Below are 27,394 nucleotides of genomic sequence, written 5' to 3'. Positions count from 1 at the left end.
ACAAGTAGTCTCAAACACATCTTTTTAATCAAAATAGGAGGAGCAATTACAATCAACACATTTTTTTCCAATGAGAAATAAGTTTGTATATTCCTGTAGAGGGAAAAAATCTGTGCTACAGGATTCAGGGAACCCTTGGAAAGCATTTTTTGCATCCTGCTGGTTGTGAAAGTGTTTTCCCTGCAAACAGTTGTAGAGATGCTTAAAGAAGTGGTAGTTGGTTGGTGAGAGGTCAGGTGAGTATGGCAGATGAGGCAAACCTTGTAGCCCAATTCATTCAACTTTGGAAGCACTGGTTGTACGAGCTGTGGTTGGGCATTGTCATGAAGAATTGGGCCCTTTCTATTGACCAACACCAGCTGCAGGTGTTGCAGTTTGCAATGCAGCTTATCAATTTGCTGAGCAGGCTTCTCAGATGTAATGGTTTCGCTGGGGTTCTGAAAGCTGTAGTGGATCAGACTGGCAGCAGAACCATCAAAAGTGACCATGATGCTTTATGGGTGCAAGTTTGATTTTGGAAAGTACTTTGGAGCTTCTTCTCAATCCAACTACTGAGCTGGTCATCACCAGTTGTCATATAAAATCCACTTTTCATTGCATGTCAGAATCCAATCGAGAAATGGTTCATTGTTTTTGCATAGAATAAGAAAAGACAACACTTCAAAAGGGCAATTTTTTTGACTTGTGGTCAGCTCATGAGGCACCTGCTTATTGAGCTTTTCCACCTTTCTGATTTGCTTCAAATGCCAAATGACTGTAGAATGGTCAGTGCTGAGTCCTTGGGTAACTTCATGTGTAGTTGTAAGAGGATCAGCTTCAATGATTTCTCTCAATTTGTCATTGTCAACTTCCGACAGCTGGCCAGTATGCTCCTCATTTTCAAGGCTCTTATCTGCTTTGCAAAACTTCTTAAACCACCACTTCAGGGTATGTTGGTTAGCTGTTTCTGGGCCAAACTGTTGATGTTGCGAGTTGTCTCCACTGCTTTGTGACCCATTTTGAACTTGCATAAGAAAATTGCTCGAATTTGTTTTTTATCTAACGTCACTTCCCTAGTCTAAAAAAAAATAAATAGCAAATAATAGCATTAGCAAAAATTAAAGAGAGAAGTGTGCATTAAAATGATGTGTAGTATAAGCATATTTATTTAAGAATATATTCCAAAATCAAGTGGCAAATTTCAACAATGCAAAAATTTGTTCTGTACCAACCTGATACTAAACTGCTAAACAAGTCACTCAGTCTGGCTTTGCTTAAGTACAATATATTTGATCCTATACCAGAGAAACACCATGCTCACCTTCAGGGCCTCAAGGAGAAGAATCTGTTGAGGAATATGAATAAAATGTGTCATGATTTAACTATGCATCACATGACACTTTGCTTTCAAAATAACATTTCAGCTTTCTGAACTTGTAAAATGATTTTCTGACCCATGTCTCAAACAATTTTTTAAAAGTAAATTAATATCTCCATTAGACCCAGAACCACTATTGAGCTAAATTCTCATGGTTGGTTAGACACTTAATGATCAAAGTTCATTTGACCTTAAATGAACTAACTTTGGGTATATATTTAATTTTTAAAAAAATTCTGAAGATATCTTTTTACTGGTAGAAACATGCACTTAAACCCCTAGTCTCTAAAAGATGTTTTTCTGACACCAAACTGGAGGTAAAATAACTATGCAGTAATTTGTTTGTTGAAACATCTGCATACATTCAGGACCATAAATGCAGAGAAGCATAACTGAAAGTAATTACAGGCCTGTATTTACATCTGCTTGTGTTAAGACAAAGCATATGCAAGCCAGGGGTAACTACACAGTTTACATTTAACAAGTTATCTCTAAGGCAGCTGTCATTCTAGTTAAGATAAGGGGACTACGCATCAAATGTAAATTACTTTCCACCTCATCGATCAGAGTCAAAAAGAAATGCGTAAGAGTAAACAAAACCACCATGATGCTCTCCGCTCCACATGATCTAAGTCAACAGTTGGCATGAATGCTGAGGGGAGGAAAGAATTAAAAATACATGCAGCTCATGCTTCATCCCTAGACAAATAACTTTCAGGCATTTAATTCAATCAGCCAAATATTTATTAAGTCCCTACCATGGGGAAGGCAGAGCAGACCTCCCTGCGTTCACAAGACTACAATCTATTCCGTGGGGAAGGAAACTGGCTACAGGGTGGTGGTGGTATTTGGTCGCTCAGTTGTGTCCGACTCTTTGTGACCCTGCAGACTGCAGCATGCCAGGCTTCTCTGCCCTTTACTATTTCCCAGAGTTTGTTCAAACTCATGTCCATTGAGTCAGTGATGCCATCCAACCATCTCATTCTCTGTCGCCCCCTTTTCCTCTTGCTCTCAATTTTTTCCAGCATCAGTGTCTTGTCCAATGAGTGGGCTTCTTGCATCAGGTGGCCAACATATTGGAGCTTCAGCTTCAACATCACCCCTTCCAATGAATATTCAGGGTTGATTTCCTTTAGAATTGACTGGTTTGGTCTCCTTGTAGTCCAAGGAACTCTCAAGAGTCTTCTCCAGCACCACAATTTGCAAGCATCAATTTTTCAGTGCTCAGCCTTCTTTATGGTCCAGCTCTCACATCCATACATGACTACTGGAAAAACCTTAGCTTTGACCATACGCACCTTTGTCAGCAAAGTGATGTCTCTGATTTTTAATATGCTGTCTAGGTGTATCATAGCTTTTCTTCCAAGGAGTAAGCATCTTTTAATTTCATGCCTTCAGTCACCATCCACAGTGATTTTGAACCTAAGGAAATAAAGGCTATAGGGAAAGAAGGCAGAGAGCTACACTGAGAAATCAAATAACTATATGATGAGATAACACATGGATGGGGAAGAAGACGTCTTGTCTGGTATACAAAAAGTAATGGCCAACAAGAAACAGCTAAGTCAGACCCTCAGTCTGAATTTTAAGAAAAATAAGGGTAAATGTGGTATAGAAGATCTGACTTTTCATGAGAAAGTCTGACCCCAACATAATTAAATGTTGAACTTCAAACATTATCAATCAGACTCCATGGTATATCTGTTGACTACTGAGTTAATGATTTCAAATTAATAAAACAGATCTTTCTATCTGGGGATAATAGAACTTACTCCCAAAGGAGAAGCCTTGGCAATGGGCTTGTTACCTTTGTTTCAAGTTTTATGGTGCTATGAAATTAAAATTGAAAAATAGAAAAATTGAAAAATAGAAAAAATAGAAAAATTTTCTAAAAAATAGAAAAATTAATCAGCCAGTAATGTATTTATGCATTTTATCATCTCCACTTACAAACAGTGATATAACTAGAGCAAGTTTTCATGAGGATAGTGTTAAATCCCATAGTCACGTCTCTGTTTAATGATTATTAATTTCAGAATCATCTAGTACAATCCTCGCTTTACTGAAATGGGGTTTTAAATTTTCTTTATTGTGTGTGTTGAAGGTGTTCTTTTGTGTACCTTCACTTTTATATTGGAGAATATGTGAAGCATTTTAATGTTAAATATTAACTCTGTCAGTTTCTATAACTTAAGTTTATAATTATATAACTTTGACTTATACATATTGCATTCACTACATTATTCAACCACTATTTAGAGAATTCTCTTATTTAGAAATGATTGTTCCTGATAAATATTTTGAATCTCTGTGATCAACAATTTGTTTTTAGTGAGATCTATATTTTATTGGCCTTCAGTATGATGAGTATACTTGGTAAACATGATAAATAACAAATCTTGCAAATTGATAGCCTACCATTCATATCAACCATTTCAGTTCATGCAAACCACTCATGGGAATACTTCTGTTTATTATGCACTTACCATGTATTATTCATTATTAATGGCCATAATGTATTGGGTTTATATGGAGAAGATTTTATAGCCAAAGTAAATCCAGGAAGTGATGGGAACTGTTTAAATAAATTCAGAGCAAATGATCTTTCGTGGTTGCTAGACTCCATACATTCCTTCCTTGAGGTGTATGGATATTTGAACGTGTCTTCCAAAAACAGTAAGAAAAAAAAGTGACTCATCTTTTCCATCTTTTCTAAATGACCACTCAACAAAGGGTACTAAAAGTAATATGACACGAGAGGTCAATTTTTAATTTTACTAATGATTTTTCTCGTAATTTTCCACGTGGTAGTAATAGTACGTATGTTAGTCACACAGCCATGTCCCATTCTTTGTGACCCAATGGTCTGTTGCCTCCCAGCCTCCTCTGTCTGTGGAATTTTCCAGGCAAGAATACCAGAGTGGGTTGCCATTCCCTTCTTCAGAGGATCTTCCTGACCCAAGGACTGAACTGAATCTTCTGCATCGCAGGGATACAGAGGGAGCAAAATTTGTTTACATTAGAAACACGATAAAAGGAAAACAGGCAAAAATGACTCAGCTCTAAATTCAGCTTTCTCTTGGTAAATTTTTATGATTCTAAAGAATTCACACACAGGAGACTTGTCTCCATATAAGAATTCAGACACCCTGAAGGCAACCTACAGAGTTCTTAACTAGCTACAAAATCTGATCACAAATCCTTAAATTGAGAGAGGTGGGGTTGTTAGAGGAACAGAAAGCTGGGGCAAACTGAACCTTTCTAAAAATTAAAAGAAAAAATGTTCACCTACAATACTATATGCTCTGATCACAGACTCAAATATGGATAACTTACCTCTATTAAGGAAATGATTGAATGAATTAAAAAATATCACAAATTTAAGAAGAAACATTCTCAATGCTAAGTCACTCAACTGACGTGTATTCCTCTCTCAGCTATATAAGTAATCTCTGTCAGGGCATTTTTACATCCTATTGTTAAAACAGAGTGAAATTCCTCCAACAGTGGCAGAAACATCATTATAGTTACTCAGGTAAACAGAATACCCTGTAGCAATTCACAGGGGATTTCCTGTCCAATTAGTCAGTTAGCCACCTCACACCAAGAAGAGTATGCTGACATTATGAATGCATCTCATCACTGTGCCAATTTTCAAGCAGTTCATTTTACAGTCTCCCAAATTTTCAACTACTCGTTTTCTTAGCAGACTGCTTCAAAGACTCAAGCAGGTTCATAAATGAAAGGTAAGATTATTTTGGACTGACAGGTTTGCCAAAGGAAGAAAATCTATAAGTATCAGGGAAATTGGTTCAAAAATGATGCAGCAGGTAAATTAAAGAGACAGGCTGCTCTAAGTAGATATGTGATTATTAGGATTATAGTTAATGGGCAAGGAGGAAATGCAGGGAACATAATGATATCAGAAAAGTATGAGAACTGGCTTGTTAGTACTTAATGAGGAAAATGGTTATATTCCCCCAAAGTCCTATTATACCCCTTTCAGTGGCTCTAATGGATCGGCTGGGTTAGTTAATGAGGTGCTGTGCACTAGTAATTTGGAGCAAAGACCTCTATTCTTATTTTATGATAGCTCAGATTGATTGCAGAGTATTCACGGGAGACTGGCAGATGTTTCTGGATGTTTCATATGTTTCATTTTATGTCTGTGGTGCTGCGATATTGTTCAATGCTTGAAAAATTGACATTGAATACTACTTTTAATAGCAAATGCAGAGATGTCATGAAAATTCTAACTTTATGATTGCAGAACAGTTCCATAGTTAGTCTAAAGAGAAAAACTTTTTAGTAAACATACATTGAGAAGTCAGGAGCATGTACTAAGTGAGACTAAGGAAATATGGCACATATTATCTAAGAAAAATTAGCATAAGCTATTTTCCCATTCAAAAATTATAAAACCATAAGTGATATATTTCTCAGGCAAAGAGCAAATAAAACAGAAATATGATTCTAAGCCCTGTCAAGAATCCACAACTTGTTCAAAAGTGAAAACTCATTGCTTATTTGTTGACTAGAGTACTTCCAACAACAACGTCCTTAATAGCAAAATAACCTACTCAATTTTTGTCGAATGTGGCCTTAATTGTAAATCACTCAGAGTTCTGATAAAATCCGTATGCCTTAGCTCAGGCTGCCATACAAAATCCCATGGACTGGATGGCTTAAACAGCAGTAATGCATTTCTCATAATCCTGCAGTCTGGGAAGTTCAGACGGAGGTGCAGGCCAGTTTGCATCCTGGTAAGAGCTCCCTTCCTGGCCTGCAGAGGGCGCCTTCTGGCTCTGTCTTCATGGGCCTTTTCCTCCGTGCCGTGCAGGAGGGTGAGGAAGAGTGGAGGCCAGCTCTCTGGTGTCTCTTCTTTTACTATCACTAAAGCCCTTCATGAGGCCCCCACCCTTGGGACCTCAACTGACTGTATGTTGGTTTATTTTTTGTCCACACCAGGCTGCTTGTGGGATCTTAGCTCCCGGACTAGGCATAGAGCCCATGCCTGCTGCCTTGGAAGCAGTCTTAACCACTCCAATGTGCTGCGTTCAGTTGTGTTCAACTCTTTGTGACGCCGTGGACTGCAGCCCCACCAGGCTCCTCTGTCCATGGAATTTCCCAGGCAAGAATGATGGATCGGGTTGCCTTTTCCTACTCAGAGTATCTTCCTAACCCAGGGATTGAACCCGTGTCTCCTTGAATTGGCAGGTGAATTTTTTTTTTACCACCGCGCCGCTGGGAAGCCCCAATACTGGAGTGGGTAGCCATTTGTGACTCCATGGACCGGACCTGCCAGGCTCCTCTGTCCATGGAATTCTCCAGGCAAGAATACTGGAGTGGGTAGCCATTCCCCTTTCCTGGGGATCTTCTCGACCCAGGGATTGAACTTGAGTTTCCCACATTGCAGGCAGATTCTTTATCATCTGAGCCACCAGGGAAACTGCACATCTTACTGTAATTCCACACAAAGGCTCTGTTCTCCATCATCACAGTGGAGATCAGGGCTTTACATTAGAATTTGGGGAAAATATAAACATTCAGTCCATAATATGTATTTTCATAAAGGTGGTGTTTTGTGGTAACTAAAGGGTTAAAAGGGGCTTCCCAGGTGGCTTAATGGTCAAAATCTGCCGTCCAATGTAGGAGACAAAAGAGACGCAGCTTCTTTCCCTGGGTTGGGAATATCCCTGGAGAAGGAAATGGCAACCCACTCTAATGTTCTTGCCTGGGAAATCCTATGGACAGAGGAGCCTGGCGAGTTACAGAGTCAGACACGACAGAGTGACTAAACAACCGCCACAAAGGATCAGAACACCTGACTTTGAATTCTAAAACCGTAGTCTGTGCTTGCTCTGGGTCTGACATATACAAAGTATTCAAAATATGCTTGCTCTTGTAAGTCAGTTATTAATATGAACTATACATTCTACAAAAGAGAAAAGTATGACATTATTTGTGCAGAGTGTAGAGGTGATATTTATTATCCCTAATGTCTTGAATAGGTATAGACTTCATTCGGCCTCAGTGAAAACAGGAAAGTTGCTTCAGTAGAGTCAAGGAACATAAAGCATATTAGTTTCTATATTCAGATAGTTTTAAACCCATTCAAATTAACTGGCTAACTTTCTAACAGTTCATCATGCCTAAGTGTAATATATGTATTCTTGTAGATCACTGAGCACTGCAAGTAGATATAATAATTTCCCTTTTATAACTGCTTGAAAATGTTATTAATCCACTTTCATCATTTCTTAAAGTCACTTGCTGTGTTGATTCTTACCTTTATAAATCTGATTATAATGCAACATGATGTTACAGCATTTAAATGTAAATATTATCAACCATCACAGTATTTCAAAAATATATGGGGAGATATCTTTATTTCTAAAAGTTTCAAAATAAGTCTTAAAATTTCATATTATCTAAGTGCCTGGTAGAGCAGAGCCCTCACAGATACCTAAGCAAGTGTAGAAATAACAAGACAACCTCAGAACCCCAGAACTCGGATCCCAGTGTTACTGTCACCTGGCCAAACTTCTGGGCCCTGAGTAGAAGCCTGCTTGCTTTGATGGGGTGGGGCAGGACAGTATACACAGGGCTTTACTTTGCTCAGTATTTTTGGGTGTGGATGCTACACAGCAGTCTGTCACCAGTGGATCCCAAAGAAGCTTATACCCTCCCTTTCCCTAAAGCACTGTTCTAGGTAAACTTGTCTGCTAGCTATTAAATTCTATTTCTTCTTCATCAAACTGATTAGAGGTTGTCTTACACATCGGATTCCCTTAGAAATACATTCTGAAAAATTTCCATGTAGGGCATTTATCGGTGAGTGCTCTTGGAAACACCTGTGAGTGTTGAGGGCCACAGGATCCAATAGAAAGAGAAGTGGACCATTGTGGTAATAGAAGCCACAGCTAACCCCTTATGGGTCTCCTGGCAGCGTTATAAATGGAACCAAGGGGATACCGCTGACCAGAATGGGAAATATAGGAAGTGAAGCAGGGTTAGAGCTGAGTGGTATGTATGACGTTGTAGTGGAAATTTCCAGAAAACATCTGGAAATATAGGTTGGGCGTTTCAGGAAGAAGTCAGAACTGAGGATACTAATTTGAGAAATGTGAAGGGATTATTCAGGAAAAGCTTAAAGGAAAAATAACGTGAAGGGGTAGTTTGGACATCTAATGCCAAAAGAAGAGAATGACTAGGACTCCTCAGAAATGGACGAGGAAACTCAGGAGGAAATGAGACTTAGACATCTTGAAAGGTCATATGATAGAAATGGTAAATGAGATAAAATGTTGTCATCTGGCAACAGAATTAGGATTGAAACATGTTTATTTGAATTGAAAATTAAAAAGAAATCGTGACCTCATTGAAGACACATTCATAAGGCCATAGTGAGTGGAATTAAGATTGTTTGGGATAGCAAATGAAGCCACTGGGGTAGCAGATATTTAATTTCAAGAAATTTAGTGCCAGGCTGATAAAAGTCTGCATACAGCAGATAAGCAATGAATATTTGTTGAAGAAAATAAAATAGTGTATAGGCATAAAATCCAATAAAATTTAAAAGGAAGGAGCTCTCTGAAGTGGAAAAAAAAGTATATTCTCTTTTGGAGTAGAAAATGGCAACCCACTCCAGTAGTCTCACCTGAAAAATTCCATGGACAGAGGAGCCTGATGGGCTGCAGTCCATGGAGTCACAAAGTCGGACCTGACTGAGCAACTAAGCATGCATATACTCTCTTTAGTTTTGTGTGATCTAGCCATCTACATGCCTATATATTTTTTCCTCTTCCTCAACAGACTTGGGACTAGATTGCATTTGACTGTATTTCATTTTTGGCTACCTGTGTTATTCACCTGCTGTTGAAGAAGCAAAGGCAGAGAAGTGCCATTAAAATTTTTTTTTCTTGGAACAAACCAGTATTATTATTTTTTGTTGTGATATGCTAGGAGGGTTATATCATTCTGTGATATTCCTGCTCAAAATGCACCCCTTGATGCATTTAGGGAATGTCCTGATGAGGAAAAATCAGACAAAATCAAACTGAGGGACACTAAACAGGCATACGCTCCTTGCAAATGTCAAAGTCAAGGAATATAAAGGTTGAGGAGACTGTTAACAGATTAAAGAAAATTAAAGCATGATGACAAGTACACACAATATATGATACTGGTTTGAATTCTTCACTGGAAAAAAAAATCCAAAAGGCTAGTATAGGGTAATTGATAATTATTTGAGTAAGGACTGCAAATTCAATAATGTTGGACCAATGCTCAAGCTTCTGATTTTGAGAATTCTCATGTGGTTATATGAGTCTTTGCTCTTAAGAAACATTAATTATTTCAGGGTAAACAGGCACAGTGTCTCCAACTTATTCTCCATTGGCTCATAAAAAAACTACAGATAGGTCAATAGAATAAGAGAATGACAAAGTAAGTCATGCAAAATGGAAATAGTTGTTGAATCTGAGTAAAGAATAAGAGATTTCCTTATACTATTCTTGCAACTTTTATGTAAGTTTAAAACTGTATTAAAATAGAAAGTTACAAAAAATAATCCTGGGAAATAAAACACAGCATTTTATTTCTAAAGGTTAATCTACCTATTGGGAATTTTTATTAACTTCAAAGGTTCCAATGTATCAATACTTCAGAGCAAATGTAGAAACAATTCTGAGGAGAATGGAAAAGGGCTATTTAAAGTTGTAATGGGCAAAAGGAATGTAAAAATGAGGACATTTCAGGTGAAGAGTGCCTGTGCAGTCTGCTGAAACTGTCAAAAAGTAAGTTCATGAGACAGTGTCAGAAAATTCACCCACATAAAAACTGCTCAAACTAACAAAAAGATGAAATGAGACCAGCTCACTGAGTTTATGAGCTCCCAAATTTATACTGATGTTCTTTTCAAGGGAGGAACAGTCAGGCATGTTTTTGTTTTCTTTCACTTTGTGGGCTTTGCAGATTGGTGCTGTTCACTAGTACGTTAAGGTACCTTAATGGTTTGAAAAGAGCTCACACAAGAAAAGACATGGAGAGAAACTGAAGAAAATGATGTTGAATAGGATGAGAATCTCTGTCCAACATGAGAAATTGACAACTTTTCTAAAGATCAACCTGGAAGGTCACATGAACAGTACAAGGCATTTAACAGGCATTGCTAATATTCACTGGTGTTTATGGAAGCATTTTCTTTCAGGTCCTTGATAATATTTTTATTCTCAAAGGCTACCAAGAGGCTGAACTATTAGTAGTAACCATAAATAATAAGTTTGTTATTTTTCAACAATCAGCTTCTTCTTAACATCCAGGGTCTGCATGGCTATTTGACAAAAGGTGAATGCGTGCTAAGTCTCTTCAGTCGTGTCCAACTCTGTATGACCCTGTGGACTGTAGCCCGCCAGGCTCCTCTGTCCATGGGCTTCTCCAGGCAAGAATACTGGAGTGGGTAGTCATGCCCTCCACCAGGGGATCTTCCCAACCCGGGGATCAAACCCGCATCTCTTACGTCTCCTGCTTTGGCAGATGGGTTCTTCACCACTAGCACCACCTGGGAAGCCCATGAATAGGACAAACTCTAATTCAGCAAACTTGGGCCCTGGCATATTGTTGCCAATATTACCACCTTGCTATTGCAAAAAAGACACACAAACACACACACATGCCCCTTTCTAATCACCATCTAGTATCCAATAGACATTGCTCCTATGGAATTCCAAGTTCCTATTTAAGTTACTCCTATCAATGTCCTAAAACGAAAGGCCCTCCCTGTATAAAATGTTTAAGAACCAAGGAGCAACAGGTATTTTATTATGCAGACTGCATGAAAGTTATAACCATAGGTGTCCTCATAGTTTCCTCATGAGCCTTCGATGTAGCCTGGCAGAGGCATTAACAGACTTGTGTCACAACATTGACTGTATGCACATTAAGCTGAAACAGCAGGTGTCTGTATGTCTCCATTTTCCCTGGGAGCTGGTGTGAGTGTTGGGAGAGCAGATTCTGTGACAAGCAAAATTTCAAACTAGATCAGCTCTGAGTTCATTTTTTGAGTATATTTGATTAGTACTTAAGACAATAGACTACTGGACAATAGTACTTGGCACTGGGAAGACCCAGAGGAATCGGGTGGTGAGGGAGGTGGGAGGAGGGATCAGGATGGGGAATACTTGTAAATCCATGGCTGATTCATGTCAATGTATGACAAAACCCACTACAATATTGTAAAGTAATTAGCCTCCAACTAATAAAAATAAATAAATTAATTAATTAAAAAAAGTTATTGGGGTATAGCTGCTCTAAAATATTGTGTTAGTTTCTGCTATACAATGAAGTGAATCAGCTATGTGTATACATATATTCCTTCCCTCTTGGATCTCCGGCCAACCTCCCTACCCCACCCCTAGGTCACGGCAGAGGACTGAGCTGAACTCCCTAGGTATAGAGCAAGTTCCCACCAGCCATCTGTATTACTCATGGTAGTGTTTCTATATTGATTCTAACCTCCCAGTTCATCCCACCTCCTCTTCATCTCCAACCTCATATCCACACATCTATTACCTGCGTCTCTATTCCTGCCCTGCAAATAGGTTCATCTGTACCATTTGTCTAGATTCCACAGATATGCATTAATATATGATCTTTGTTTTTCTCTTTCTCACTTACTTCACTCTGTATGACAGTCTCTGGGTCCATCCACATCTCTACAAATGACCAAATTTTGTTCCTTTTTAGGGCTTAGTAATATTCCATCTCACATATGTATCACATCTTCTTTATCCAGTTATCTGTCGGTTGACATTTATGTTGCTTCCATGTCCTAGCTATTGTAAATAGTGCTGCAACGAACACTGGGGGCACATGTATCCTTTTTATTTATGGTTTTAGGTTTTTCTCTGGGTATATGCCCAACAGTGGGATTGCTGTGTTATACGGTAGTTTTTTGTAGTTTTTTAAGGAACCTTCATACTGCTCTCCATAAATGAAGAAAATGTGACAGACATTGGTCTTCTTTGCTCACTTGCATCCTTTAATAAAGTTTGAAGCTGATGTTCAAATTATTTGGCGGGGTAATATTTGAATTTTAAACTCCTTTTTCTAAGCTTTTTATACTTATTTGTATGAAAAAATTTCAAAAGTTGCATTTAAACACTTAAATCTTCTCTTTCTTCAGACATTCTATGACTACCTGATTCACTTAGTATCCTCACTGTCTCTGTAAACTTAAATACTTTTTAAATTCCCAACCATGGGAAGTATTGCTTTGCATGTCTTGAAATTATGTTGCATTTCTCATGTTTATTTTCTGTCTCTCTCAGTGTTCCAATTGTGCTCCAACTAGAGATGCTATAAGCAAATAACAGCAATAATAATCACTCTGGTTGAAAATATTTTAAAATGGTCTTCTTTCACTTACATGAAACAGAATCTAGTAAGAGCCCTAATTTTACATTTTATTTACTTGAAATCATCACAGCAGTTTTTATCTGAAACTGTTGACTTCCAGGTAATTCAGGCTGCAGTGTGATTTCAGGTGCCTTTAGGCTGTTCTTACTAGCTTTTCTATTACTTTCTCTAGAGAAGGCCGGCAGAATAAAATAGATGTTTTTTCCTGCTGAATTTATGCAGTTGGATCACCCTTATTGTTTCAAAGCCTCTCTCTACCTTTAGTTTTGGAGAAATAAGTAGCTGTGAATTATCTACTTATGAAAAGAATTTATTTTACTTTTTGTAGCATTTCAGAATGTGGTCTCCCAGTTGTGATTCACAGTTCAACTTTCATATTTTGCATTTATTATTTGTTTATTTTGCATCCAAACTCCAATCCATTATTACTGATTTTACTGTTGGCATAAAAGAATGAAAAGAGGATATAAGCTAAGAATGAAGATATAAATATAATTTGGAGGTGCATTTAAAAAAAATTTTAGTATCTTTAATAGCTATTTCAGCTGATCTAATAGAAAAATCAGCTAGAGTAAGAAAGGATGTTATTTTATGGTCCTATCACAACACAAGCTATTATCTTCAGATGTAAAATTTAACTCTGAAAATTCAGAGCAGGCAATGTATTCCTATAGTATACTAAATTATCAGGACGTTGCTGGATTACTAACTTCAGAAATTAATGCCCTTTTCTCATATATCATGTAGGCAGTAAAGTATACTCAATCATAGACCAAAACATTAATCATTTTGGAGGCTATCTAGAAAGAATCAGAACATAAATCCCTAGCTTTGAACTGGGAGATACTCATCTTAGTTTCATTTATTCGTTTGCTTGTTTGTTTCTGAAACTGCCACAAACTTCATTGCTATGAACTGGGGTCCTAGGCCTTGGACAACATTCTCCAGTACAGTTTTCAGAGGCCAGTTAAGCGTTATTAACACCACCCTTCATGTCTTGTGTTCTCTGATTGCATGCCAGCTTGCTTGCATTGGTATTTCACTTCTGTCCTGAATTGACATGCTGTATCATTGCCTTCTATGGGGAGAAGATAATATTTTATGACTGCATTGGATGAGGGTTGAAAAATTCAGAAATAATGATGACTGCTCAGGGCAAAATTCTGAAGTAGCTAAAGTTCATTTTTAGAAGCCACCCCCCTCTACTTTTTAATACCTCTTTCACGCTTCTTGGTGCTTTCTGCCCCAGATTCAATCACCTCATACTTTCTTCCTGTAGCTGAGTGAGACTCAATCTAATACACACACCCCCAAAGTACCCTGTTTTTCATTTCTTTACTAACATCAACCAACTCTTTCATATATGTAATTAGTTCTCGACTGGCTGTCTTTTGGAGAGTAATCCGAAGAAATTATCATTCAAAATAATCTAAAAATATTAATGACTAACAATGCCTTAGTCTTGCAAGGATATTTGCCTTTTACAAATTGCTCTTGGAAAAAAGAAGTCTGAATCCAAATAAATCAATCGTCAATGATATAATCTTATCCAGACTAAGAGCTGCTATATCTGGGCCAGAAATTTTCCTTTTTTTCATTTGCTGTATTAACATTATACCTGAGCAAGCCTAATTATTTTCATATCAGAAACATTCAGTCCATAACAGTCAGTATTTGCTTTTAGTGGATGCTATAATGTGCTGACCAGATAACCCTTTAGGAAAAGGGAACTTAGTGCTGAGAATACTGCTAACAGGGTGTCTTCAGCTAGTCTGCCTGCTATGGAGCATATGAAATTGGCATGTGTCATCTTGGTGGTTTGAATCCTCTTATGTATGGTTTAACTCTGTAAGAAAACTTGAAAAGGAAGAGACCTCCCTCCCCCAAAAGACATTTTAGAAAAACTAAACCAAATTCTTTGTAGGGAACAATAATGGTTTTCAATTATTCAAAAAGATATTTATTTTTTAAAAAAAATCTGCAACAGCAAAAAGAAAAATTATGTCACCCCAATTCCAGTAGCTAAAGTTGAATGGTTCTATGAAGACCTACAAGACCTTCTAGAACTAACACCCCCAAAGGATGTCCTTTTCATTATAGGGGACTGGAATGCAAAAGTAGGAAGTCAATAAACACCTGGAATAACAGGCAAATTTGACCTTGGAGTATGGAATGAAGCAGGGCAAAGGCTAATAGAGTTTTGCCAAGAGAACGCACTGGTCATAGCAAACACCCTCTTCCAACAACACAAGAGAAGACTCTACACATGGACATCAGCAGATGGTCGACACTGAAATCAGATTGATTCTATTCCTTGCAGCCAAAGATGGAGAAGCTCTATACAGTCAGCAAAAACAAGACCAGGAGCTGACCGGCTCAGATCATGAACTCCTTATTGTCAAATTCAGACTTAAATTGAAGAAAGTGGGGAAAACCACTAGACCATTCAGGTATGACCTAAATCAAATCCCTTATGACTATGCAGTCGAAGTGAGAAATAGATTTAAGGGGCTAGATCTCATAGACAGAGTGCCTGATGATCTATGGATGGAGGTTTGTGACAATGTACAGGAGACAGAAATCAAGACCATCCCCCCAAAAAAGAAATGCAAAAAAGCAAAATGTCTGTCTGAGAAGGCCTTACAAATAGCTGTGAAAAGAAGAGAAGCAAAAAGCAAGGGAGAAAAGGAAAGACATACCCATCTGAATGCAGAGTTCCAAGAATAGCAAGAAGAGATAAGAAAGCCTTCCTCAGCGATCGATGCAAAGAAATAGAGGAAAACAATAGAATGGGAAAGACTAGAGATCTCTTCAAGAAAACTGGAGATATCAAGGGAACATTTCATGCAAAGATGGGCTCAATAAAGGACAGAAATGGAATGGACTGAACAGAAGCAGAAGATATTAAGAAGAGGTGGCAAGAATACACAGAAGAACTGTACAAAAAATATCTTCATGACCCAGATAATCATGATGGTGTGATCACTCACACTCACCTAGAGCCAGACATCCTGGAATGTGAAGTCAAGTGGGCCTTAGGAAGCATCACTATGAACAAAGCTAGTGGAGGTGATGGAATTCCAGTTGAGCTATTTCAAATCCTAAAAGATGATGCTGTGAAAGTGCTGCCCTCAATATGTCAGCAAATTTGGAAAACTCAGCAATGGCCACAGGACTGGAAAAGGTCAGTTTTTATTCCAATCCCAAAGAAAGGCTGTTCCAAAGAATTCTCAAACTACTGCACAATCACATTCATCTCACACGCTAGTGAAATAATGCTCAAAATTCTCTAAGCCAGGTTTCAGTAATACATGAACCATGAACTTCCAGATGTTCAAGTTGATTTTAGACAAGGCAGGGGAACCAGAGATCAAATTGCCAACATCCATTGGATTATTGAAAAAGCAAGAGTTTCAGAAAAACATCTATTTCTGCTTTATTGAATATGCCAAAGCCTTTGACTGTGTGGATCACAATAAACTGTTGAAAATTCTGAAGGAGATGGGAATATCAGACCACCTGACCTGCCTCTTGAGAAACCTGTATGCAGGTCAGGAAACAACAGCTAGAACTGGACATGGAACAACAGACTGTTTCCAAATAGGAAAAGGAGTACGTCAAGGCTGTATATTATCACCCTGCTTATTTAACTTACATGCAGAGTATATCATGAGAAATGCTGAGCTGGAGGAAGCACAAGCTGGAATCAATATTGCCAGGAGAAATATCAATAACCTCAGATATGCAGATGACACCACCCTTATGGCAGAAAGTAAAGAAGAACTAAAGAGCCTCTTGATGAAAGTGAAAGAGGAGAGTGAAAAAGTTGGCTTAACGCTCAACACTCAGAAAACTAAGATCAGAAAACTAAAACTAGATGGGGAAACAGTGGAAACAGTGTCAGACTATTTTTGGGGGCTCCAAAATCACTGCAGATGGTGATTGCAGCCATGAAATTAAAAGATGCTTACTCCTTTGAAGGAAAAGTGAAAGTGAAGTTGCTCAGTCATGTCCAACTCTTTGCGACCCTATGGACTGTAGCTTACCTGGCTTCTCCATCTATGGAATTTTCCAGGCATGAGTACTGGATTGGTTTGCCATTTCCTTTCCAGGGGATCTTCCTGACCCAGGGATTGATCCTGGGTCTCCTGCATTGCAGGCAAACACTTTACCATCTGAACCACTAAAGTTATGACCAACCTTGACAGCGTATTAAAAATAAAGACATTACTAGATGAACAAAGGTTCATCTAGTCAAGGCTATGGTTTTTCCAGTATTCACATATGGATGTGAGAGTTCGACTATAAAGAAATCTGAGCACAGAAGAATTGATGCTTTTGAACTGTGGTGTTGGAGAAGTCTCTTGAGAGTCCCGTGGACTGCAAGGAGATCCAACCAGTGCATCCTAAAGGAGATCAGTCCTGGGTCACAAAGAACTGGACACAACTGAGAGACTTTCACTTTCAATCTAGTATGACTGGTGTCCTTATAAGAAGAGGAAATGCTCATGCATAAAGAAAAGGCCATGTGAACACACCCATCTGCAACCCAAGAAGAGAGGGAGGCCTCAGAAGAAACCAAACTGGCCAACATCTTGATGTTGGACTTCTAGCCTCCAGCTCAGTGATAAAACAAAGTTTTGTTGTTTAATCCACTCTACTGTGTTTTGTACAACAGCCTTAGCAAATTAATGCATTGCCCGAGTACAACCCCTTCTCATTGCAATGTCCATCTAATAACTGGTTGGCGTGGGGACCAAGTTCAGAGCTCTCCACGGGGTTCTCTGGGGTCTTCATAAAGGCTGATTGTGGATAGCATCTTCCTCTTCCTGACTCTGTTTCCTCTCCTTCCCCTCCATGAGTATTAAATGAGAACGCGCTCCCTAATAAACTTCTGAGAAACTGATCTCTAAGCCTTAATTTGCTCCCTATTGACCCCAACCTAGGAGAGCTGGTGGCAGAATCAGTCTGAGAAAATTGACCTTCAAACAGCATTTGCGAGTTGGATCAGCCCTTCCAGATGGTGACACCAGAGAGAACCCCATTGCTGGTGGTGGATAGAACAGATAGTCTCCACTACGGTGCTGGGCTGCACCCCACAGGCTGAAAACTCTCTATTTGCTAAGACTGAAGAAGGAGCCCAGAGTCAACAACAGAAACATCAATGGCTTCATAGATAGGAAGATCTTATGCATCTGAAGTAAGGTCCAGGAGTGACATCCCACTGCTAGAGGAGGCTGCAGGCAGGGGAAGGTTACCAGCTATAGCGAGAGTCGACCTCTAGTTGACTCACTGGTTCCAGGGAAACCAACAAACGGTCATGCCCCTCACCACCCCTTGATAAGCTATCATGGTGGAGATGTTCCAGTCTAAAGTTATAACAATCATTAGCTGAGACCTGGGGCAAGGATATAGGAAGGGTCAGTCACATGAGTAGAATGTAAGAGCATTAGGCCCTGGCCTCACAGGGGGATGTACAGAGAGGAGAGAATGGTCATTTTGAATGGGCTGACCATACACCTGGGTACCAGAAATTATTGAAATTTTCACAGAAAATGAGCTGGCATGAGATCACAGTGAAAGAAAATGCACTAAAAGGTAAGACACAGTAGGTATCTGAGATTAATGATGGGGTGGGGGAGGAGAGTATAGAAATATCTCATCCTTCATATCTAGAGGGGGTTGGTTTCAGGATCCAATGCAAATACGAAAATTTGCATATATTCAGCTCTCTGAATCTGTGGATGCAGATTTCATGGATACAGATGACCAATTTTAGATTTACTGAAAAAAAAATCCTGTGCATGAGCAATTTTTTTTTTTTTAATTACAAGAACACCAGATTAGTAGGTGAGAATTGATCAAAACTTCCAAGGGCGGCTTCTGATAAATTCCTGCGTGCTAACCTTTCAGAGTCTGCTTCTCAGAGATCATACTGTGTGACTCTGCCTTTTATCACTAATACATAACTCTCCCAGAGTCATACTGTCTCCGTAAGGCTTCTCCAGAAAGGCTAATCATGAACATTTGGACAGAACCCTAGAAGTATAGGATGACAAAAAATCTAAACGCAGGTCATGCTCCCACTTACTCCCTTCACCATTACTCCACCCTCCTCCCCAGACCCTGGCACTCTCCTGGGGCTTATATGCTAAATAATCTAGCTTGTTTCTATCTTTGTGACATTGGCTGAGCTTTGATTACCCTTAGTATTAGGGGACCGAAGAGAGTTACAGAAGTACCTTCAGTTCTTTCAAGCATATTTCCTAGGGGAGTTAAATAGTTCCCTGACTCTTCAAGGGTGACCTAATACAAACTTTGAAGACAAAAACCCTCAAACAAATATATGACCTTGTCATATCTTTTCCATATATTTCTGATATTTTTCAGTAGAGATTTCTACTTAAAGCAAGGGTTTGTGGATAAATATTGATCACATCTATAGATTTGTACAATTCTGCTTATGCAGAGTTCTGCGAATAGTTGCCAACGCTATCAAAGATTTTCAAGACTATGCCGGCAGGGTATTGGATCCCATGGCTGTCTTTTTGTTCTTTGTTTCTGTCCCTTTTGATCTTATGGACTAGCAAACCTGCTGAAATAATAAAAATATGAAGTTTATTTTAAAAAGCCATGTTGAGTGCAAAAATAAATATTTGGCAATGACATAAGAAAAACAAGAAAGGAAAGCACAATAAAAAGGTTAGCAAAAAAAAAAAATTATTGGATAAAAATTTCACTTTGAAAGTGTTTTTAAGTGACAGTATTCCAAGGAAATAAACCTAGCTTAAACGTGGGGTGCCTCAGGTATGAATAAACAGGAAAATAAAAAAGCGCATTTAAGTATAGCACACAGAGTGTTTACTTATGGAAATTCTGAGAAGGTAAACAGCAGAGAACTAACACCACCACTTTTATAAATATCTCTTTAAAAAATGTTTCTGCAAGGGATGACAAGGACCAAAGAAAGTGTGTTTAGCAACAAAGAAATTGGGAAGTATCTGACCCATCTCATTACCTGTGTTACAGCAAAATAATCCCGTAGGTGTGTAGGACTGTGACTGAATTTTTGAGCAGTAGTATTTGGGACCACTTCATAAAATTGCTTTAGTGCAGCCTGAAATATTGGCATGGAAATGTGACAAATGAGAGATCCACACATTTAATACTTTTTGTTTGTTTGTTTTAAATAAACCACTCCAATCTCCAAAGGAAATTATGTCCATTCCTATGGATGCTAGTCCCCAACTAGTAACCAAGGGAATCCTATGTCATTAACGAGACAATGCATTAATCAGTTCAGTTCAGTCGCTCACTCACGTCCAACTCTTTGTGACCCAATGAATTGCAGCACACCAGGCCTCCCTGTCCATCACAAACCACTGGAGTTTACTCAAACTCATGCCCATCAGTCAGTGATGCCATCCAGCCATCTCATCCTCTGTCGTCCCTTTCTCCTCCTGCCCCCTATCCTTCCCAGCATTAGGGTCTTTTCCAATGAGTCAACTCTTCACATGAGGTGGCCAAAGTATTGGAGTTTCAGCTTCAACATCAGTCCTTCCAATGAACACCCAGGGCTTATCTCCTTTAGGATGGACTGGTTGGATCTCCTTGCAGTCCAAAGGACTCTCAAGAGTCTTCTCCAACACCACAGTTCAAAGCATCAATTTTTCGGTGCTCAACTTTCTTCACAGTCCAACTCTCACATCCATACATGACTACTGGAAAAACCATAGCCTTGACCAGACAGACCTTTGTTGGCAAAGTAATGTCTCTGCTTTTTAATATGCTATCTAGGTTGGTCGTAACTTTCCTTCCAAGGAGTAAGCATCTTTTAATTTCATGGCTGCAATCACCATCTGCAGTGATTTTGGAGCCCAAAAAAATAAAGTCTGACACTGTTTCCACTGTCTCCCCGTCTATTTCTCATGAGGTGATGGGACCAGATGCCATGATCTTAGTTTTCTGAATGTTGAGCTTTAAGCCAACTTTTTCACTCTCCCCTTTCACTTTCATCAAGAGGCTTTTTAGTTCCTCTTCACTTTCTGCCATAAGGGTGGTGTCATCTGCATATCTGAGGTTATTGATATTTCTCCCGGCAATCTTAATTCCAGCTTGTGCTTCTTCCAGCCCAGCGTTTCTCATGATGTACTCTGCATAGAAGTTAAATAAGCAGGGTGACAATATACAGCCTTGATGTACTCCTTTCCCTATTTGGAAGCAGTCTGTTTTGCCATGACCAGTTTTAACTGTTGCTTCCTGACTTGCATGTAGGTTTCTCAAGAGGCAGGTCAGGTGGTCTGGTATTCCCATCTCTTTCAGAATTTTCCAGTTTATTGTGATCCACACAGTTGAAGGCTTTGGCATAGTCAATAAAGCAGAAATAGATGTTTTTTTGGAACTTTCTTGCTTTTTAGATGATCCAGCAGATATTGGCAATTTGATCTCTGGTTCCTCTGCCTTTACTGAATCCAGCTTGAATGTCTGAAAGTTCTCGGTTCATGTATTGCTGAAGCCTGGCTTGGAGAATTTTGAGCATTACTTTACTAGCGTGTGAGATGAGTGCAATTGTGCAGTAGTTTGAGCATTCTTTGGGATTGCCTTTCTTTGGGATTGGAATGAAAATGGACCTTTTTCAGTCCTGTAGCCACTGCTGAGTTTTCCAAATTTGCTGGCATATTGAGTGCAGCACTTTCACAGCATCATCTTTTAGGATTTGAAATAGCTCAACTGGAATTCCATCACATCCACTAGCTTTGTTCGTAGTGATGCTTTCTAAGGCCCACTTGACTTCACATTCCAGGATGTCTGGCTCTAGGTGAGTGATCACACCATTGTGATTATCTGGGTCATGAAGATATTTTTTGTACAGTTCTTCTGTGTATTCTTGCCACCTCTTCTTAATATCTACTGCTTCTGTTAGGCCCATACAATTGCTGTCCTTTATTGAGCCCATTTTTGCAAGAAATGTTCCCTTGGTATCTCTAATTTTCTTGAAGAGATCTCTAGTCTTTCCCATTCTGTTGTTTTCCTCTATTTCTTTGCATTGATAGCTGAGAAAGGCTTTCTTATCTCTCCTGGTTATTCTTTGGAACTCTGCATTCAAATGAGAATATCTTTCCTTTTCTCCTTTGCTTTTTGCTTCTCTTCTTTTGACAGCTATTTGTAAGGCCTCCTCAGACAACTATTTTGCCTTTTTGCATTTCTTTTCCATGGGGATGGCCTTGATCCCTGTCTCCTGTACAGTGTCACGAACCTTCGTCCATAGTTCATCAGGCACTCTGTCTATCAGATCTAGTCCCTTAAATCTATTTCTCACTTCCACTGCATATTCACAAGGGATTTGCTTTAGGTCATACCTGAATGGTCTAGTGGTTATCCCTACTCTCTTATAGGATACTGAAAGAGAAACTCCCCAGGTCGGTAGGTGCCCAATATGCTACTGGAGATCAGTGGAGAAATAACTCCAGAAAGAATGAAGGGATGGAGCCAAAGCAAAAACAATACCCAGTTGTGGGTGGGACTGGTGATAGAAGCAAGGTCTGATGCTGTAAAGAGCAATATTGCATAGGAACCTGGAAGGTTAGGTCCATGAATCAAGGCAAATTGGAAGTGGTCAAACAGGAGATGGCAAGAGTGAATGTTGACATTCTCGGAATCAGCAAACTAAAATGGACTGGAATGGGTGAATTTAACTCAGATGACCATTATATCTACCACTGTGGGCAGGAATCCCTTAGAAGAAATGGAATAGCCATCATAGTCAACAAAAGAGTCCAAAATGCAGTACCTGGATGCAATCTCAAAAATGACAGAATGATCTCTGTTTCCAAGGCAAACCATTCAATATCACATTAATCCAAGCCTGTGACCCAACCAGTAATGCTGAAGAAGCTGAAGTTGAACGGTTCTATGAAGACCTACAAGACCTTTTAGAACTAACACCCAAAAAAGATGTCCTTTTCATTATAGGGGACTGGAATGCAAAAGTAGGAAGTCAAGAAACACCTGGAATAACAGGCAAATTTGACCTTGGAGTATGAAATGAAGCAGGGCAAAGGCTAATAGAGTTTTGCCAAGAGAACGCACTGGTCACAGCAAACACCCTCTTCCAACAACACAAGAGAAGACTCTACACATGGATATCACCAGATGGCCAACACCGAAATCAGATTGATTCTATTCTTTGCAGCCAAAGATGGAGAAGCTCTATACAGTCAGCAAAAACAAGACTGGGAGCTGACTGTGGCTCAGATCATGAACTCCTTATTGCCAAAAGCATTAATATGTGGTATTATTTGTGACTACACCATGGCATGGAATTTTTATACTAATTGTAAATAATAATTATCACAAACAAGAAGCTCTGACCACTCCTGGCTCTCCTATTACTTTTTTGATAACTGATTTCTAACTTCTTTCACAGCTCTTCACTCTATAAATATTTAAGGTCAGCTCTCAATGTCTCTGTCCTCCCTGGGTAGTCTCATTCCATTCTGGTAGATTCAGTTTCTCCACACTCAAATCTGTCTCTTACTGACCTTCTGAGCACAACATTCAGATATTCAATTACCAGTTGAATACATCTGATGGAAAGTCCCATGGGCAATTCAAATTCTTCGTGTCTGAAATAAAAGACCAGACTAGTGATCTCTTTTCCAACTTATCTCCAAACTTGCTATTATTCACATATGGCCTATTTCCATTAGCAGCGTAAAACCTCTGAATGGTATCTTCACCATGTTTCTCTAGTCTTTCTCTTCTTACGACACCAGCTATATCTCTTCACTGTCAGTCTCTCCCCAGCTCTCAAGTAGAGCATATCAGAACTCTTCTAATAGGCTGTGCTCAGTTGCTGAGTCATGTCTGACTCTTTGTAACCCCATGGACTGTAGCCCACCAGGCTCCTCTGTCCATGAGGATTCTCCAGGCAAGAATACTAGAGTAGGTTGCCTCCTCCAGGGGGGTCTTCCCAACCCAGCAGTAGAGCCCGCCCTCTTTGCAAATCTCTTCCCTCTCCAATCCATCCTGAACCTTTGGCTATACACATTCCCACAAAAACACCCTTGATGTTTTTATGTCACTACAGAATAAAGTCTAAAGTATAAACTATAACTGACAAGGCGCTCTATAACTGGTCCAGTTATGTATCTGATCATCCTTTGTCAGGCCCCTGCACACACCTGGGAGCTTCTATGCTTCACTCCAGGTGTTCTCTGTGTGTGTAGTGTGTTTGTCCTTATTCCACACTTGATGAACTCTAAATTGCAGTTTAAACCTTAGGTGACCACCTCTTGGAAGCCACGGTTCTATATGGGCTTAGTTATCCACACACTCCATCTCATAATGCAAGGCCATTTTGTACTTTCATGTCATAGGGCACTTGTGTTGTAATCACACTAATAATCCCTTTCTCACTCATTACAAAAAGATCTTAGGTATCTTTGCATCTACTCAGCTACACTAACCCTGGGGGAGGTCATGGCAACCCACTCCAGTATTCTCGCCTGGAGAATCCCATGGACAGAGGAGTCTGGCGGGCTACAGTCCATGGGGTCACACGGAGTTGGACATGACTAAGCAGCAGTGACAACAGCTATACTAAAAGACTATTTTTTCCCTAATTTTTTAAAAGTTGAAACTCTGTTTTGAATACCTTTGTTTGTCACACCCTTGCTCTGAAAAAGTCGGGACCCAGAATTTTCCAGTGATGTATGATCAGCCAATGGCTGTGAGGCTGTCATCTGGAACAACAATAACCCTCAACTGCTTCTGCGCAACATATTCATCTCCTGTCCTCTCTAGCACATCACCTTCAAATTATTTCCAAATACAATTCACTATTTTTGGTACTTAACTGTAGTGTGGCATGCTGCAGCCATGGGATCACAAAGAGTCAGACACGACTTAGCAACAAAAAACACCACCACCAGATATTAAAAAAAATTAATTTCTTCATGATTACATTTATTACGTTAACATATTCTTTCGCAAATTTGTATTTTGTGGTAAATGTGTTTGTTAAAACTTTAACAACCTAATAAAAATCATAGGGATATTGATTGATGTGTATACTATAGAAATGATGATAGAACTCAGCATTTGTATTTCTAATCTTTATAAAGTGAAAGTTGTTTGGACATAGTGTTCTTCTCATAGGCTTCTTCTAAAAATGTTTGTGAATGTCAGTCACATCATTTTCAGGATTGATCTATACATTTTTTCTTCATGTCTTTGTTTTTACAAACAAATTTTTCTGTCTTCATCAAACTTTTCCTGTAGTGAAATTCAATTTTTTATAATTCTCTTTAAAGTTTAGCATGAACTACTTTCATGTGATTTATGTGACAATTAAGGAAATTAAATTTCGTATCTCTACCAAAAATATGTACATTCAAAATAGTGATTCAAATTAGAAGTCAGTATTATTTTAACCTTTTAAATTATAAACATCTTAAAACACTTCAGTTTCAAGTTCAATTTTCTTAAAAAGCTCAATTTTCTGTTTAATGATGAGCATGAAAGTACATTATCATTTATTATTTAGTATATGCCTCTTAAGTATGAACATTTTCACATATATTTGTCTAGAAACAACACCAAAATTTAATACAAACGTAATCATAGTTTTTGTAGAAGTATTATTTCAAATAATGCATAAAATGCCAGATGATTACAAGAGTATTAAGATAGTACATACATAAATCAAGAATCATAGCCATCCTCATATAAATAAGATTATGATGAATTAATAACATTAAGATTACCAAGCCAAAAAAATCTCATCTCATCTTAGAGTATAAAGATTCAAGTGTAAATAAATATAAAGCATTAATTCTTGTAAGATATGCAAGCATTTCTAACTAGAACCAATGAATATCTCAAAGTAATTGCTTCATTTTAAATCATTATATAATCATGTATGAATACATTCATAATTTGAATTTCATAATTATCTTTTAATGGAAATAGTATCTTCATATTTAATTTCTTTTTCAATCTGCATATGCCTAAGGATAACAGAATGCATTCGAAGGAATTCCACCTAGGGAAGCAGAGCTTCAACTTAATAACAACATGAGAAAAGGTTAATGTGGCACTCTGTGGTTAATTAAAGCAGAGTCCCCAGTAGTCTACTTCTTAATTAAAGAAATGTTCTAAGTAGAACATTCATTTTACCTTCTTTATAGTTGTAGTGGTCGTGGTTTGCCAGCCTAAGGGTTGGAGAAGAGATTTCTCATCATCCTTCACTCCATGTGCCTTCATGATCAAGGAGAACTTACTTTTCATCCACGGACAACGCCCTTCCTCTGCGATCAAATGCTCCTTCATCCCTACTAGACCGTACAAACATGGAGCACCTTTGGGAGTCAGGGTGGAGATTCATAAATACACCTATGGAGAATTATCTGGAAGCTTCTTGAAGTCACTGTTGCGTTCTTACTCATCTCTTTAGTACCCCAGCCCCATCCTCTGTCCACAGAAGGCATTATGAAATATTTGTTTTAACCCAATTGATTAGATAATATCCTTATAACACAGCTCAACTCATTTACTTCAGCATATAAATATTCCCCCCTTAAGCATCCGAACACAAACACATTTTGAGACCCCATAGTAGCCAGCAAAGAAAGGGGAACCTCAGTCTGACAACCCTGAGGAATTGAGTTCTGCCAATAACCCAAATAAAGAATGCTCATTTAGCCTGATGAAACCTATACTATATTTTTATCTATAGAACTGTAAGATGATCTGTTTAAGCTATTAAGTAAGTGTGCGGTAACATCTTAGGGCAGTGTATTAGTCACCTTGGGCTGGTATAGAAAACACCACAGACTAGGTATCTTAGAAACATTTATCTTTCACATGTCCAAGATCAAGTCTGGCAGATGTATTTCCTGATGAGAATTCCCTACTGACTTACAGAAGGTCACCTTCTCTCAGTGTCTTCACTGGGTTCTCTTTTCTCTTATAAGGGTAGTGATCCCTTCGTGAGGACCCCACCCTCATGATCTACCTGGAACCTAATTACCTCCCCAATCGCCCACCTCCAATTACCATCACATTGTGGGTTAGAGCCTCAGCATATGAATTTTGGGGGCACAAACATTTAGTCCCTACAGCAGTAGAAAACTAATACAGACATTAATTTGATTCAGTAGTCACCCTAGTCAGGAAGCTGTGTCATAGCAATGAATAAAAATCCTGCATAGTAGGAGCCCAAATTATAAACCAACTTCAAGCATCAGACTGAGTGCAGGGTGTAGAGAAATCCCCTCCTTCCGTCCCCTGCAGTATGTGTTGCCACATCCCTAGGTTTCAAAAAGAGAATGGGAGTGTGTATTTCATATACAGCAAGCTATCAGGTGGTGCTGCTTTTATGCTATTAGAGGTTGAAATTTAATTTTATCTCTTCAGGAGAACTAGTTTATAGATGCATACAGAATGACAATGTTGGCATTTTTGAGAGCATCATAACAGCTGAATGAATGAGTTATATGAAAGAAGAAAGCACTTAAGTGTTTAAATAAAGCTGCTTCAGCTGCTGTGGATTTCCACTGAACAAGTGCTGCCTTCTTCCACTGCTATTTCAGGCTCTTCTTTCAGTATTCTAGAAAT

At 38.8% G+C, this 27,394-nt stretch overlaps 1 pseudogene; it reads right to left on the bottom strand.

Moving 5' to 3' along the window:
• Positions 1-24: 24 nt before the first annotated feature.
• Positions 25-26,785, bottom strand: LOC110152605 (histone-lysine N-methyltransferase SETMAR-like; annotated as a pseudogene).
• Between the last annotated feature and the right edge of the window lie 609 nt (positions 26,786-27,394).

The sequence above is a fragment of the Odocoileus virginianus genome, chromosome 32, assembly GCF_023699985.2.
Source record: "Odocoileus virginianus isolate 20LAN1187 ecotype Illinois chromosome 32, Ovbor_1.2, whole genome shotgun sequence".
NCBI classification, from domain to species: Eukaryota; Metazoa; Chordata; class Mammalia; order Artiodactyla; family Cervidae; genus Odocoileus; species Odocoileus virginianus.
Note: the sequence above shows the minus strand (reverse complement) of the source record. Positions and strands in the feature narration are given on the sequence as shown.